The sequence below is a fragment of the Miniopterus natalensis genome, chromosome 4 (genome assembly GCF_054644295.1).
Source record: "Miniopterus natalensis isolate mMinNat1 chromosome 4, mMinNat1.hap1, whole genome shotgun sequence".
Taxonomy (NCBI): domain Eukaryota; kingdom Metazoa; phylum Chordata; class Mammalia; order Chiroptera; family Miniopteridae; genus Miniopterus; species Miniopterus natalensis.
The window spans coordinates 53,798,287-53,810,992 of NC_142084.1; positions in this window are offsets into that span (position 1 = coordinate 53,798,287).

The window sequence follows — 12,706 nt, forward strand, 5'->3', positions numbered from 1 at the left end:
AGCTTAAGTTGCTATGACAGAATTCAGTTCTCGCAGCTGTAGGTCAGGAGTCTCACTTAGTCTGTCAGCTGGGGGCCACTCAACTCCTACAGGCCACCTGTACTCCTTGCCATCTTCAAAATCAGCAATGAGAATCTCCCTCCAGACAAATCCCTGTCACTCTTTGACTCTCTTGGCAACAGGGGCCCAATCCCTTTAAAGGGATCATATGATCAGGTCAAGCCCACTCAGATAATCCCTCTTAAAATCAGTGCATGTGGAACATAATTACATATGCAAAATCACTTCAAAGCAACTTGTGTTTGACTGCATGACTGAGAGGTGTGTGTATACTGGGAAGTGGGGGACAATGGGAACCATCTTAGAATTCTGAAAACAGTTTATTTTATGTGTGAAAATAATACTGGTTCATGTGATGGCCTAGGCAGAAGTATTCTGTGACTACATATCTGTGACTATATACCATATCCCCTCCCCTAGAAATTAAATATAGCCTGGCCGGGCATGGCTCAGCGGTTGAGTATCGACCTGGGATCCAGGAGATCTTGAACATACCAAGTCTACAAGTACCTACAGAACAGTTTCCTCTGAAAGAAACCAAATCTAGCTGAGTGACTCACATACATTGGTCAAAAAACACACTGAATCAGAAAGGAGAGGCTGAGGCACAATCTTGCCAAAAACCCCACCCCTTGGCAGAGAAACACACAATTGGGAGGGAACTCACACCACCAAGCTTCTCCCTGAGGAATGAAGAGGTATGAACCTCACATCGAACACCCCAACTGTTAAGACCTGCAAATGAAAGAAGTGCCCCCAAAACACTTCGCTTCAAAAGCAATGAGGCTTGCATCTATGAAACCCAAAGGCTATAGCAATCTGAAAGACAGTTCTTAAAGGGCTTGCATGCACAGACTCACCCATGAGGTCCTATCCATTGGGACTCTGACAGGTTTTAGCACACCCATAACTACTGGGAGCCACTAAGAATAAAGTAAGCTATTTGGACAATTACAAAGGTTTGAGAGAAAATCAACAGCCTGGAGAGGGTTAAACAATAAGACAAGACTAATAGAGGTGACTGTTTTACTTAAAAGAAACATACAGAATGTCAAGGAAAATGAAGAAACAAAGGAATCCACTCCAAACAAAAGATTAAAAACTAAGAAAAAGACCTTAATGAAGGGGAGATAAATGATTTAACTGATAAAGAGTTCAAAATAACAGTCATAAAGATGCTCACAGAGCTTGGAGAAAAATGCATGAGCAAAGTGAGGATTCCAACAAAGCAACATTACCAAATAGAAGTCACAGAGATGAAGAGTACAATAACTGAACTGAAAAATACCATAGGGTGTTCAACAGTGAACTGATGAAGCAGAAGGAACAGTAAACTCATAGTGCAGAGAAACCCATCAAATCAGAAGAACAAAAAAAAAAAAAATGAAAAAGAATAAAGATAACTTAAGGGGCTCATGGGACAACATCAAGTGGAACAACATTCACATTATAAGAATCTCAAAAGGAGAGAGAGAACAAGGGGAAAAAGCATATTTGAAAAAATAATGGATGAAAATTTTTCCCTAACCTGGGCATGAAAACAGATATACAGATGCAGGAAACCCAGAGGCCCACACCAAGACGCATTAAAATGTCAAAAGTTAAAAATTAAAAGATAATCACTTACAAAGCCAGTGTGAAGGGTAAAAGATAAAAGGAGTCAAAATAACTACAATAGTTAACGGATATACAAAATAAAAAGCTATTATGATATCAAAAACGTAAAATAAGGGGGGACAAAGCAAAAATATAGAATGTTAAAATATGTTCTAACTTAAGTCATTATCAACTTAAAACATGTTTATTTATATAACCCTCATGGTAAACACACACAAACCTATAGTAGATATACAAAAGATAAAGAAATTTAAGCATACCACTATAGATAATCAAGTCACGAAGAGAGCAAGAGAAGAACCAAGAAATTACAAAACAGCAAGAAAACAATTAACAAAATGGCAGTATTTACATACCTATCATAATTACTTTAAAGGTAAATGGACTAAATTACCCAATCAATAGACACAGAATGGCTGAATAAAAATTTTTTTTATAAAGACATCTATAACATAATAAAGGCCATATATGACATACCTACAGCCAACATCATACTCAACAGGAAAAAACTAAAACCATTTGCATTACAAACAGGAACACGACAGGGATGTCCACTTTCACCACTTTTATTCAACATAGTACTGGAAGTCCTCGCCACAGCCATCAGACAGGAAGAAAACATCAAAGGGATCCAAATTGGAAAGGAGGAAGTAAAACTGTCATTATTTGCAGATGACATGCTATTGTACACAGAAAACCCTAAAGACTCTGTCAAAGTACTACTAGATCTCATAAACGAATTTGGCAAGGTAGCTGGATACAAAATCAACATCTGAAAATGGCATTCTTATACACCAACAATGAACTTTCAGAGAGAGAAACTAAAAAAAACAATCCCATTTACGATTGCAACTAAAAAAATAAGATACCTAGGGATAAACTTAACCAAGGATGTAAAAGACCTGTACTCGGAAAACTACAGGACACTGAAAAAAGAAATAGAGGATGATATAAACAAGTGGAAGAATATACCATGCTCATGGATTGGAAGAATTAATATCATTAAAATGTCTGTACTACCCAAAACAATTTATAAATTCAATGCAGTTCCTATTAAAATACCAACAGCATATTTCACAGATCTAGAACAAACATTTCAAAAATTTATATGGAACCAAAAAAGACCCCGAATAGCTGCAGCCATCTTGAAAAAAAGAATAGAGTGGAAGGGATCATGTTGCTGGACACCAAACTGTACTACAAAGCAATTGTAATCAAAATGGCCTGGTATTGGTACAACAACAGACATATAGATCAGTGGAACAGAACAGAGTCCTCAGAAATAGGCCCACACCATTATGGTCAGTTACTATTTGACAAAGGAGGCAAGAGTATACATTGGAGTAAAGACAGTCTCTTCAATAAGTGGTGCTGGGAAAATTGGACAGATACATGCAAAAAAATGAAACTAGACCACCAACTTTTACCATACACAAAAATAAACTCAAAATGGATAAAAGACTTAAACGTAAGTCATGAAACCATAAAAATCCTGGAAGAAAACATAGGCAGTAAAGTCACAGACATCCCACGTAGCAGAATTTTCACTGATACATCTCTTAGGGCTAGAGAAACAAGGAAAAACAAACATATGGGACTACATCAAACTAAAAAGTTTCTGCACAGCAAAAGAAAACAGCCTCAAAATACAAAGTCTGGGAAAACATTTGCCAAGGATGTATCTGATAAGGGGCTAATTTCCAAAGTGTACAAAGAATTCATACTACTCAGCAAGAGGAAGACAACCCAATTAAGAAATGGGCAAAGGACCTGAATAGACACTTCTCCAAAGAGGACATACGGATGGCCAAGAGACACATGAGAAAATGCTCAGCGTCAATAATCATCAGAGAGATGCAAATTAAAACCACAATGAGGTATCACTTCACACCTGTCAGAATGGCTACCATCAACAAATCAACAAATGACATGTGCTGGCGAGGGTGTGGAGAAAGGGGAGCCCTAGTACACTGCTGGTGGGAATGCAGACTGGTGCAAACACTATGGAAAACAGTATGGAGGTTCCTCAAAAAATTAAAAATGGAGCTGCCTTTTGACCTAGTGATCCCACTTCTAGGAATGTATCCTAAGAATCCTGAAACACTAATCAGAAAGAATATATGCACCCCTATGTTCAAAGCAGCTCAATTTACAATAGCTAAGATCTGGAACTAGTCCAAGTGCCCATCAGTAGATGACTGGATAAAAAACTGTGGGACATTTACACCATGGAATACTACGCAGCTGTAAAGAAGAAGGTTCTTGTACCCTTGGGACAGTATGGATGCACCTGGAGAATATTATGCTAAGTGAAATAAGCCAGGCAGAGAAAGACAAACATCACATGATCTCACTTATATGTGGAATCTAAAGAACTTAATAAACTGATGAACAGAATAGATTCAATGACATGGAAGCATAGATCAGACTGACAAAAGGTCAGTGGGAGGGAGGAGGGTGGGTGGAGAGGGAGAGAGTAACCAAAGAATTTATATGCATATATGCACAACCCAAGGACACGGACAATGGTAGGGGTGGGGACTGGGAAAAGGGGTGGGACGGGGTGGAATGGGTCATTGGGGAGATAAAGGGACATTTGCAATATTTTAAATAAAAAATATATACATAAAAAATTAATTTTTTAAAAAAGACATCTATATGCTGTCAACAAGAGACTGTTCAGATGTAAAGACACAAAAACTAAAAGTGAAGGGATGAAAAAAAAATATTCCGTGCAAATGGAAACCAACAGAAGGCTGGGATAGCTATACCTATATCAGACAAAATAAACTTTACCACAAAGACTATAATAAGACAAAGAAGGTCATTATATGACGATAAAGGAGTCAGTCCAACAAGAAAATGTAACATTTGTAAATATGTATGCTCATAAATATGCAAAGCAAATAGTGACAGACCTAAAGCCAGAAATACACAGCTATACAATAATAGTAGGGAACTTTAACACCCCACTTTCAGCAATGAATAGATCATCCAGATAGAAAATTAATAAGTAAACAATTGCCTTAAACTACAGGTTAGACCAGATGGACTTAATAGACACTAAATGAACATTCCATCCAAAAACAACATTATACACATTCTTCTCACACACACATGAAACATTCTCCTGAGTGGTTCCTACATTAGGCCACCTAGCAAGTCATATTAAATGTAAAAAGAATAAAATCATACCAAGTTTCTCTCTGATCACAATGATATGAAACTATAAATCAATTACAAGAAAACTGGAAAAAGCAAAATATGTGGAAATTAAACAACATGCGACTGAACAACTAATGTGTCAAAGAAAAATTCAAAAGAGAAATCAAAAAATACCTTGGGACAAATGAAAATAGACATACAACATACTAAAACTCACTGGAGGCAGCAAAAACACTTGTAAGAGGGAAGTTGATAGTGATAAATGACTACGTCAAGAAAAAAAAAAATCTCAAACGGCCTAACTTTACACCTCAAGGAACTAGAAAAAAAACAAACTAAGACCAAAGTTAGTTAAAGAAATAAAAAAGATCAGAGCAAGCTGTTTTTTAAAAGATAAACAAAATATACTTTAGCTAGACTAAGAGAAATATCAGAAATAAAAGAGATGTTAAAACTGATAAATACAAAGGATCATAAGATTACTATGAACAATTATATGTCAACAAATTGGATAACTTAAAAGAAATGGATAAATTCCTAGAAACAACGTACCAAGACTGAACCATAAAATAGAAAGTCTGAAAAGACCAATAATAAGGAGATTGAATTAATAGTCAAAAACCTCTCAACAAACAAAAGTCCAGATGGCTTCACAGGTGAAGTCTACCAAACACTTGAAAAAATTAATACAAATCCTACTCAATCTTTTTCAAAAAATAGAAGATGAGGGAACACTTCCAAAGTCATTTTACAAGGGCAGCATTATCCTGATACCCGAATCAGACAAGGACACCAAAGAAAAGAAAACTGCTAGCCAATATCCTTGATGAACATAGATGCAAAAATCATCAACAAAATATTAGCAAATCAAATTCAATAACACATTAAAAGAATAATACGCCATGTTCCAGTGGAAATTTATTCCAGAACGCAAGGATGATTCAACATCCGCAAATCAATGGACTATACCATGTTAATAAAAGGAAAGATAAAAACCTCATTATCTCAACAGACGGAGAAAAAGCTTTTGACAAAATTCAACACCCATTTATGATAAGAAAACTCTCAACAATGTGAGTACAGAGGGAACATACCTCAACACAATGAAGACTAAGTACAACAAGCCCACAGCTAACGTCATACTCAACAGCGAAAAGCTAAAAGCTTTTCCTCTAAGACAGGGACATGACAAAGATGCCCACTCCCACCACTTTTCTTCTCGGAGCGATAAGAAAAAACATAAAATGCATCTACATCACAAAGGACGAAAGTAAAACTGTGACTATTTGCAGGTGATGTGATATTATATATATAAAACCCTAAAGACTACACCACAAAACTATTAGAACTAATCAACAAATTCAGTGAAGTTTCAAGATACAAAATCAATATACAAAAATCAGTTGTTTTTCTATACACGAATAACAAAATATCAGACAGAAATTAACAATCCCATTTACAATTGCATAAAAAAGAATACCTAAAAAATAAATTTAACCAAAAAGGTAAAAGATCTATACACTGAAAACTATAAGGCACTGATAAAAAAAAAAATTGAAGACACAAACAGATATTCCATGCTTTCTAACAAACTGGAAGAATTAACATTGTTAAAATGTCAATACTACCCAAAGCAATCTACAAATTCCAAGACAGGAAATTGGTAAATTACCCAGTGTTTCTGCATACGCTAACAGGATATTTACACAGCTGGGAAGGGTTTGGGATTAGTGATGTTGAGAACACAGAAAACTAAATAAATGAACAAACAATACGATTATGAATTCCAGGGAAAACAAAATATTGTGCAGAAAAAGAAAAGTAACTGTAAAATACTATACAGCTCAATTATGAAGAGCATTTACATAATTACAATAATGTAATTGCTGTCTGTGACAAAAGTATAGTGGAGGATAGGAGAATGAGAAGTGTGCTTGTCAAGGAAAACTAAATCTTCATCTTCCTTAGTGGGAAGTTGATATAAAATGGCTAATTCTGAAAAACAAGAAATATGTTAATTAGAAATAAAGAGATTAATACCAAACGAATCAGAGGTTGAAGTGATTCTCTCTGAGGAACAGGAAATGATTCTCCAAATTCCATTACTGTACAAGTTACATAAAAACTACATTTAGCCCTGGCAGGGTGGCTCAGTTTGGTTGGAACATAATCCCATGCACCAAAACGTTTTGGGTTCCATTCCTGATCAGGGTACGTACCTGGGTTGTGGGTTCGATCCCTGACAGGCCACATATGGAAGACAACTAATCGATATTTCTCACTTCTCCCTCTCCATCCCTCCCTCTCTCTCTCCCTCTCTCTCCCCCTCTCTCTCTTCTTCTCCCTCCCTCTCTCCCTCCTTCCCTTCCTCTCTCTAAACATATACTCAGGTGAGGATTAAAAAAAGTCAAATTTATATACTAAACTATAAAAATGATACTGCTGGCACTGTTAATGGTTAATACTCTTTCAAAGATGGCAGAATGTATTTTATGCCATTATGGTTTTCTCTTCAATTGCTTTCACATTTCTCACTCACAAGACTGTTACACTATTTCCCAGTTGTAGAAAATTGAAAAGCAGAACCACTGTGGGAGGTAGCACTCCCAAGTATTCTGCGGGAATATATCCCCAGCTCCTGCCCACCCTCACTATGGATGGAAGGTTAACCAGCCTGAGAACTGACATGTGTATGAATGTCAAGATAATGGTCAAGGCAGACCATGGAGCAGGGGCCAAGAGCATAAAAGCTGCCCACCGTGGAATAGTAATGGCCACAAGGATTTGTCTGCACTCAGTACAACAGAGCCACAGGGAAAGGTATGATTAAAATGAGTCACAGTCTGGAAAGCCATGGGAAAGTAGCACAGTGGCTGGCCAGTTCCCTAACAGCCTAAGGGCACATATATTTACTTCTAACTGACCCCTCAAATAAGGGGAGTTAAGGTGTCTGATGTAAATAATTCAATCCACACAGCAGCACTGCTTTTAGAACAAGCTTTCACTCTCTGAGATATGCTCAGAGATATACATCAGAGTCAACATTTTGTGAATAAACCAGAAATCATACTGCTCATAACACATATGTTTTAGATCAAGATGAACAGATGAAAAAAGGACTTGAAAAATAAAGCTCAGAAAGCACATTAATAAAAGTAGAAAATACTAGAGTACAATACATAATGCTTCCAGCACTAGGAGGACTCCAGATACAATGTACCAGAAGCATTCCTAACAGGAATGGAAATAACTTTTACTAAGCACATACTCTGTGCAAAATAAACAAACAAAACAGGAACAGACTCATAGATGCAGAGATCAGACTGACTGTTGCTAGGAAGATGGGGCGTTGGGGGCTGGGTGAAAAGGTGAAGGGATTAAGAAATACAAATTGGAAGTCACAAAATGGTCACAAGCATGTAAAATACAATATGTGGAGTACAGTCAATAATATTATAATAACTATTACAGTGCCAGGTGGTACTTAAAATATCAAGGGGACCACTTTATAAAGTTTATGATTGTCTAACCACTATGCTGTATAACTGAAACTAATACAAAATAATTCTGAATGTAAACTGTAATTATAAAATTTAAAATTTAAATAAAATTTTTTTAAAAAAAACAAGCCCAGCTGGGTGTGGCTCAGTGGTTGAGCACGACCTAGGATCGAGGGGGGGGGGGGGGGAAGGGGAACAGTCAAATAAATAGAATAAAAAATAAAGTTACAACTGATATAACAGAAATACAAAGGATCGTAAAAGTATACTATGAAAGAATATACACCACCAAATCAGACAACCTAAAGTAAATAAATTCTTAGAATCATACTACCTTCCTATACTGAAACATAAATAGAAAATCTGGATAGATCACTAGTAAGAAAGCCGAAACAGTAATCAAAAACCGAACAGAAAACTAAAGTCCAGTACCAGACGGCTTCACAGGTGAATTCTACCAACCATTCAGAGATGCAATACCTATCCTTCTCAAACTCCTCCAAAAAATTAATGAGGAAGAAATGCTTCCTAACTCATTTTACAAGGCCAACATTACCCTAACACCAAAACTAGGAAAGGACAACACATACAAATTAAAACACTAAAGGCCAATATCTCTGATGCACATCAATGCAAAGTCTCCAAAAAATATTAACAAATCAAAAACAACAGTGCATTAAAAGAATCACATACCATGATCAAGTGGGATTTATCCCAGTGATGTAAAAATGGTTCAATATCTGCTAGTCAATGTGACATGCCACGTTAACAAAATGAAGGGTGAAATCATACAATCATCTCAATAGATGGAGAAAAAGCATTTGACAAGATATAATAACCGTTTACAATTTTAAAACTCTCAATAAAATGGGTAAGAAAAGTACTTCAACATAATAAAGGCCATATATGACAAACTCACAGCTAACATTATACTCAACGGTTAAAAACTAAACGTTTTTTCTCTAAGATTAGCAATAAGACAAGGATTCACATTTTCACCATTTTTATTCTACATACTACTGAAGTCCTAGACAGTGCAACTAAGCAGAAAAAATAAATAAATAAATAGCATCCAAACTAGAAAGGAATACATAAAACTGTTATATTTGCAGATGACATGGTTTTTATATAGAAAACTGTAATGTCCCCACCAAAACACTATTAGAAATAATACATGAAGCCAGTCAGGTTGCAGGATAAAAAAATCAACGTACAAATAACTATTGTGTTTCTAATATACTAACTACCATCAGAAAAAGAAATTAAAAAAATACAATCCCATTTGCAATCACAACTAAAAGAATAAAATACCTAGAAATAAACTAAACAAAGGAGGTGAAACCTTTACACTGAAAACTACAACACTGCTGAAAGAAACTGAAAATACACAAAAAATGAAGATATTCTGTGCTCAGAAATTACAGAAATTAACATTGTTAACATGTACACGTTACCTAAAGCAATCTACAGACTCAATGCAATCCTTACCAAAATCCCAACAGCATTTTTCACAGAAATAGAACAAAAACTCCTAAAACTTCTATGGAATCACAAAAGACCCGGAACAGCCAAAGCAATCCTGAAGGGGGGGGAGGGGCTGCAGGTATTACACTCCCTAATTTCAAACTATACTACAAAGCTAGAGTAATCAAAATAGTACGGTATTGGAAGAAAAAGACACAGAAACCAATGGCACAGAATTGAGAGCCCAGAAATAAACCCACACATATATGAACAAGTCACAACAAAGAAGCCAAGAACATACAATAGGGAAAAAAAGTTCTTCAAGAAAAGGTGGGCAACTGACAGTCTCGTGCAAAAGAATGAAACTCAACCACTTTCTTATACCATAAATGGAGACAAGACTTCAATGTAAAACCTGATACCATAAAACTCCTAGAAGAAAACATAGGCAGTAAGCTCCTTGCGTCAGTCTTGGTGATAATTTTTTAAACTTAACACCAAAAGCAAAAGCAACAAAAGCAAAAATAAGCAAGTGTGAATACATCAAACAAAAAGCTTCTGCACAGCAAAGAAAACCATGAACAAAATGAAAAGGAAACCTACTGAATAAAAGATCTGTAAATCATGTATCTGATAAGGGGTTAATACCTAAAATACATAAAGAACTCATACAACTATATAGAAAAAAAAAATTTTTAAATGGCCGAGCCAGTGTTGCTCAGTGGTTGAGCATCTGAGCACAGACCCATCAACCAAGAGGTCATAAGATTGATTCCCGGTCAGGAAACATGCCTGGGTTGCAGGCTAGACCCCCAGTAGGGGGCATGCAGGAGGCAGCCAATCAATGTTTCTCTCATCGATGTTTCTATCTCTTTCTCCCTCTCCCTTCCTCTCTAAAATCAATAAAAAGATATTTTTTTAAAAAATGGGCAGAGGTTATGATTAGACATTTTTCCAAATAAGACAGCCAACAGGTACATGAAACGTTCCGGAACATTACTAATCAAAAAAATTCAAATCAAAGCTATAGTAAGATATCCCCTTCCACGCATCGAAATGACTAATATCAAAAATACAAAAAATCATTATAGCCAAGGATGCAGTAAATAGAGAACCCTTGTGCACTGTTGGTGTGAATGTAAATTAGGGCAGTCATTCTGGAAAACAGTATGGAAGTTCCTCAAGAAATTTAAAAAATAACTACAATATATGATTCAGCAATTCTACTTTAGGATTTCATTCAAATAAAATGAAAACACTAACTCAAAAAGATATACGCACCTCTATGTTCACTACAACATTACTTACGAGAGACAAGATATGGGAGCAACCTAAATGTCCACTGATAGATGAATGGATAATGTGATATACACGGAATATTATTATATATATGGAATATTATATATATTGTGTGTATATACATATACAATGGAATATTATGCAGCCATAAAAAAGAATGAAATCTTGCTATTTGTGACTACATGGTTAGACCTTGAGGGCATTGTCCTAAGTGAAATAAGTCAGACATAGAAAAACAAATACCATATAATCTCACCCACACATGAAATCTTTAAAAAAAAAAAACACCTGAGCTCACCCGGCATGGCTCAGCGGTTGAGCATCAACCTATGATCCAGGAGATCTCAGTTCGATTTCCACTCAGGGCACATGCCAGGGTTGTGGGCTTGATCCCCTGTAAGAGGCATGCAGGAGGCAGGCGATCAATGACTCTCTCATCATTGATGTGTCTATCTCTCTCTCCCCCTCTTCCTTCCTCTCTCTGAAATCAATAAAGATATTTTTTTAAAAAACAAAAAACAAAACAACACCTGAGCTCATAGATACAGAGAACAGATTGGTGTTTGCCAGAGAAAAGGAGTGGTGGTAGGTGAAATGGGTGAAGGGGGTCAAAAGATACAAACGTTCAGTTATAAAATAAATAATTCCTGGGGATGTAATGTATGAGCCCACTAACTATACTTAACAATAATGTGTTCTATTTCTGAAATTTTTTAAAGAGTTGATCTTTGAAGACAAGAAAAAAACTTTTTTAACTTTATGTGCTGGTAGATATTAAGTAGACTTACTGTGGTGATCATTTCCCAATATACACAAACACTGTATTATGTTGAACACCCGAAACCAACAGGATATTGTATATGTCATTATATCTCTAAAAAAACACAAAGTACTTGGGGATAGAATTAACAAATTTGTGAGCAATGTATATGCTGAAAACGACAACAACCTGCTTAAAGACCAAATTAAATAAAGATAGAGGTATTTATGCAGTTAAAAGTGAAATTAATATAAAAGCCTCCTATATGTAAAGAAGGATATTTCAAAGATAAATTCTAAAGTAATTTTAAGGAATCAGCAATCTTAATTTAAAACACAGATTTGCCTTTATTACTTTTTATTTTTATTTACTTTGCATTTATTTACTATATCCTATTCATGCTTTTGCACTCACTTTCAATGTAAAATTACGTCTGTTTATATAAAATAATGTTCAGCTCCAATAAAACTGTAAAAGAATTACTTTTTAAAATGCAGTAAATATTTAAAACATTTTTAAGTAATAAAAATCAACATGCAGCCTGTCACACTAAAATATCACACTATTCCTCACAAAATGGTTCAATGTAAAATAGACGTGGCCTGATATTTTACATTCAGTTTGTATTTTTATCTCTATTCTCCGACAAATATTCTCTTTTAAGGCTAATGCTTTTGTTCCTTGTAAAGACATCGAATCCATTGTTGCTGCATATTTATCATTTATGATTGCTCATAAGTAATTGTTTACTAAAATTTTAGGGTAAGAATCATATTAAAAATACTCTTAACTTTTAAAATGTCATTATTTTTTATACTATTTTTAGGTAGTTTGTTAAACT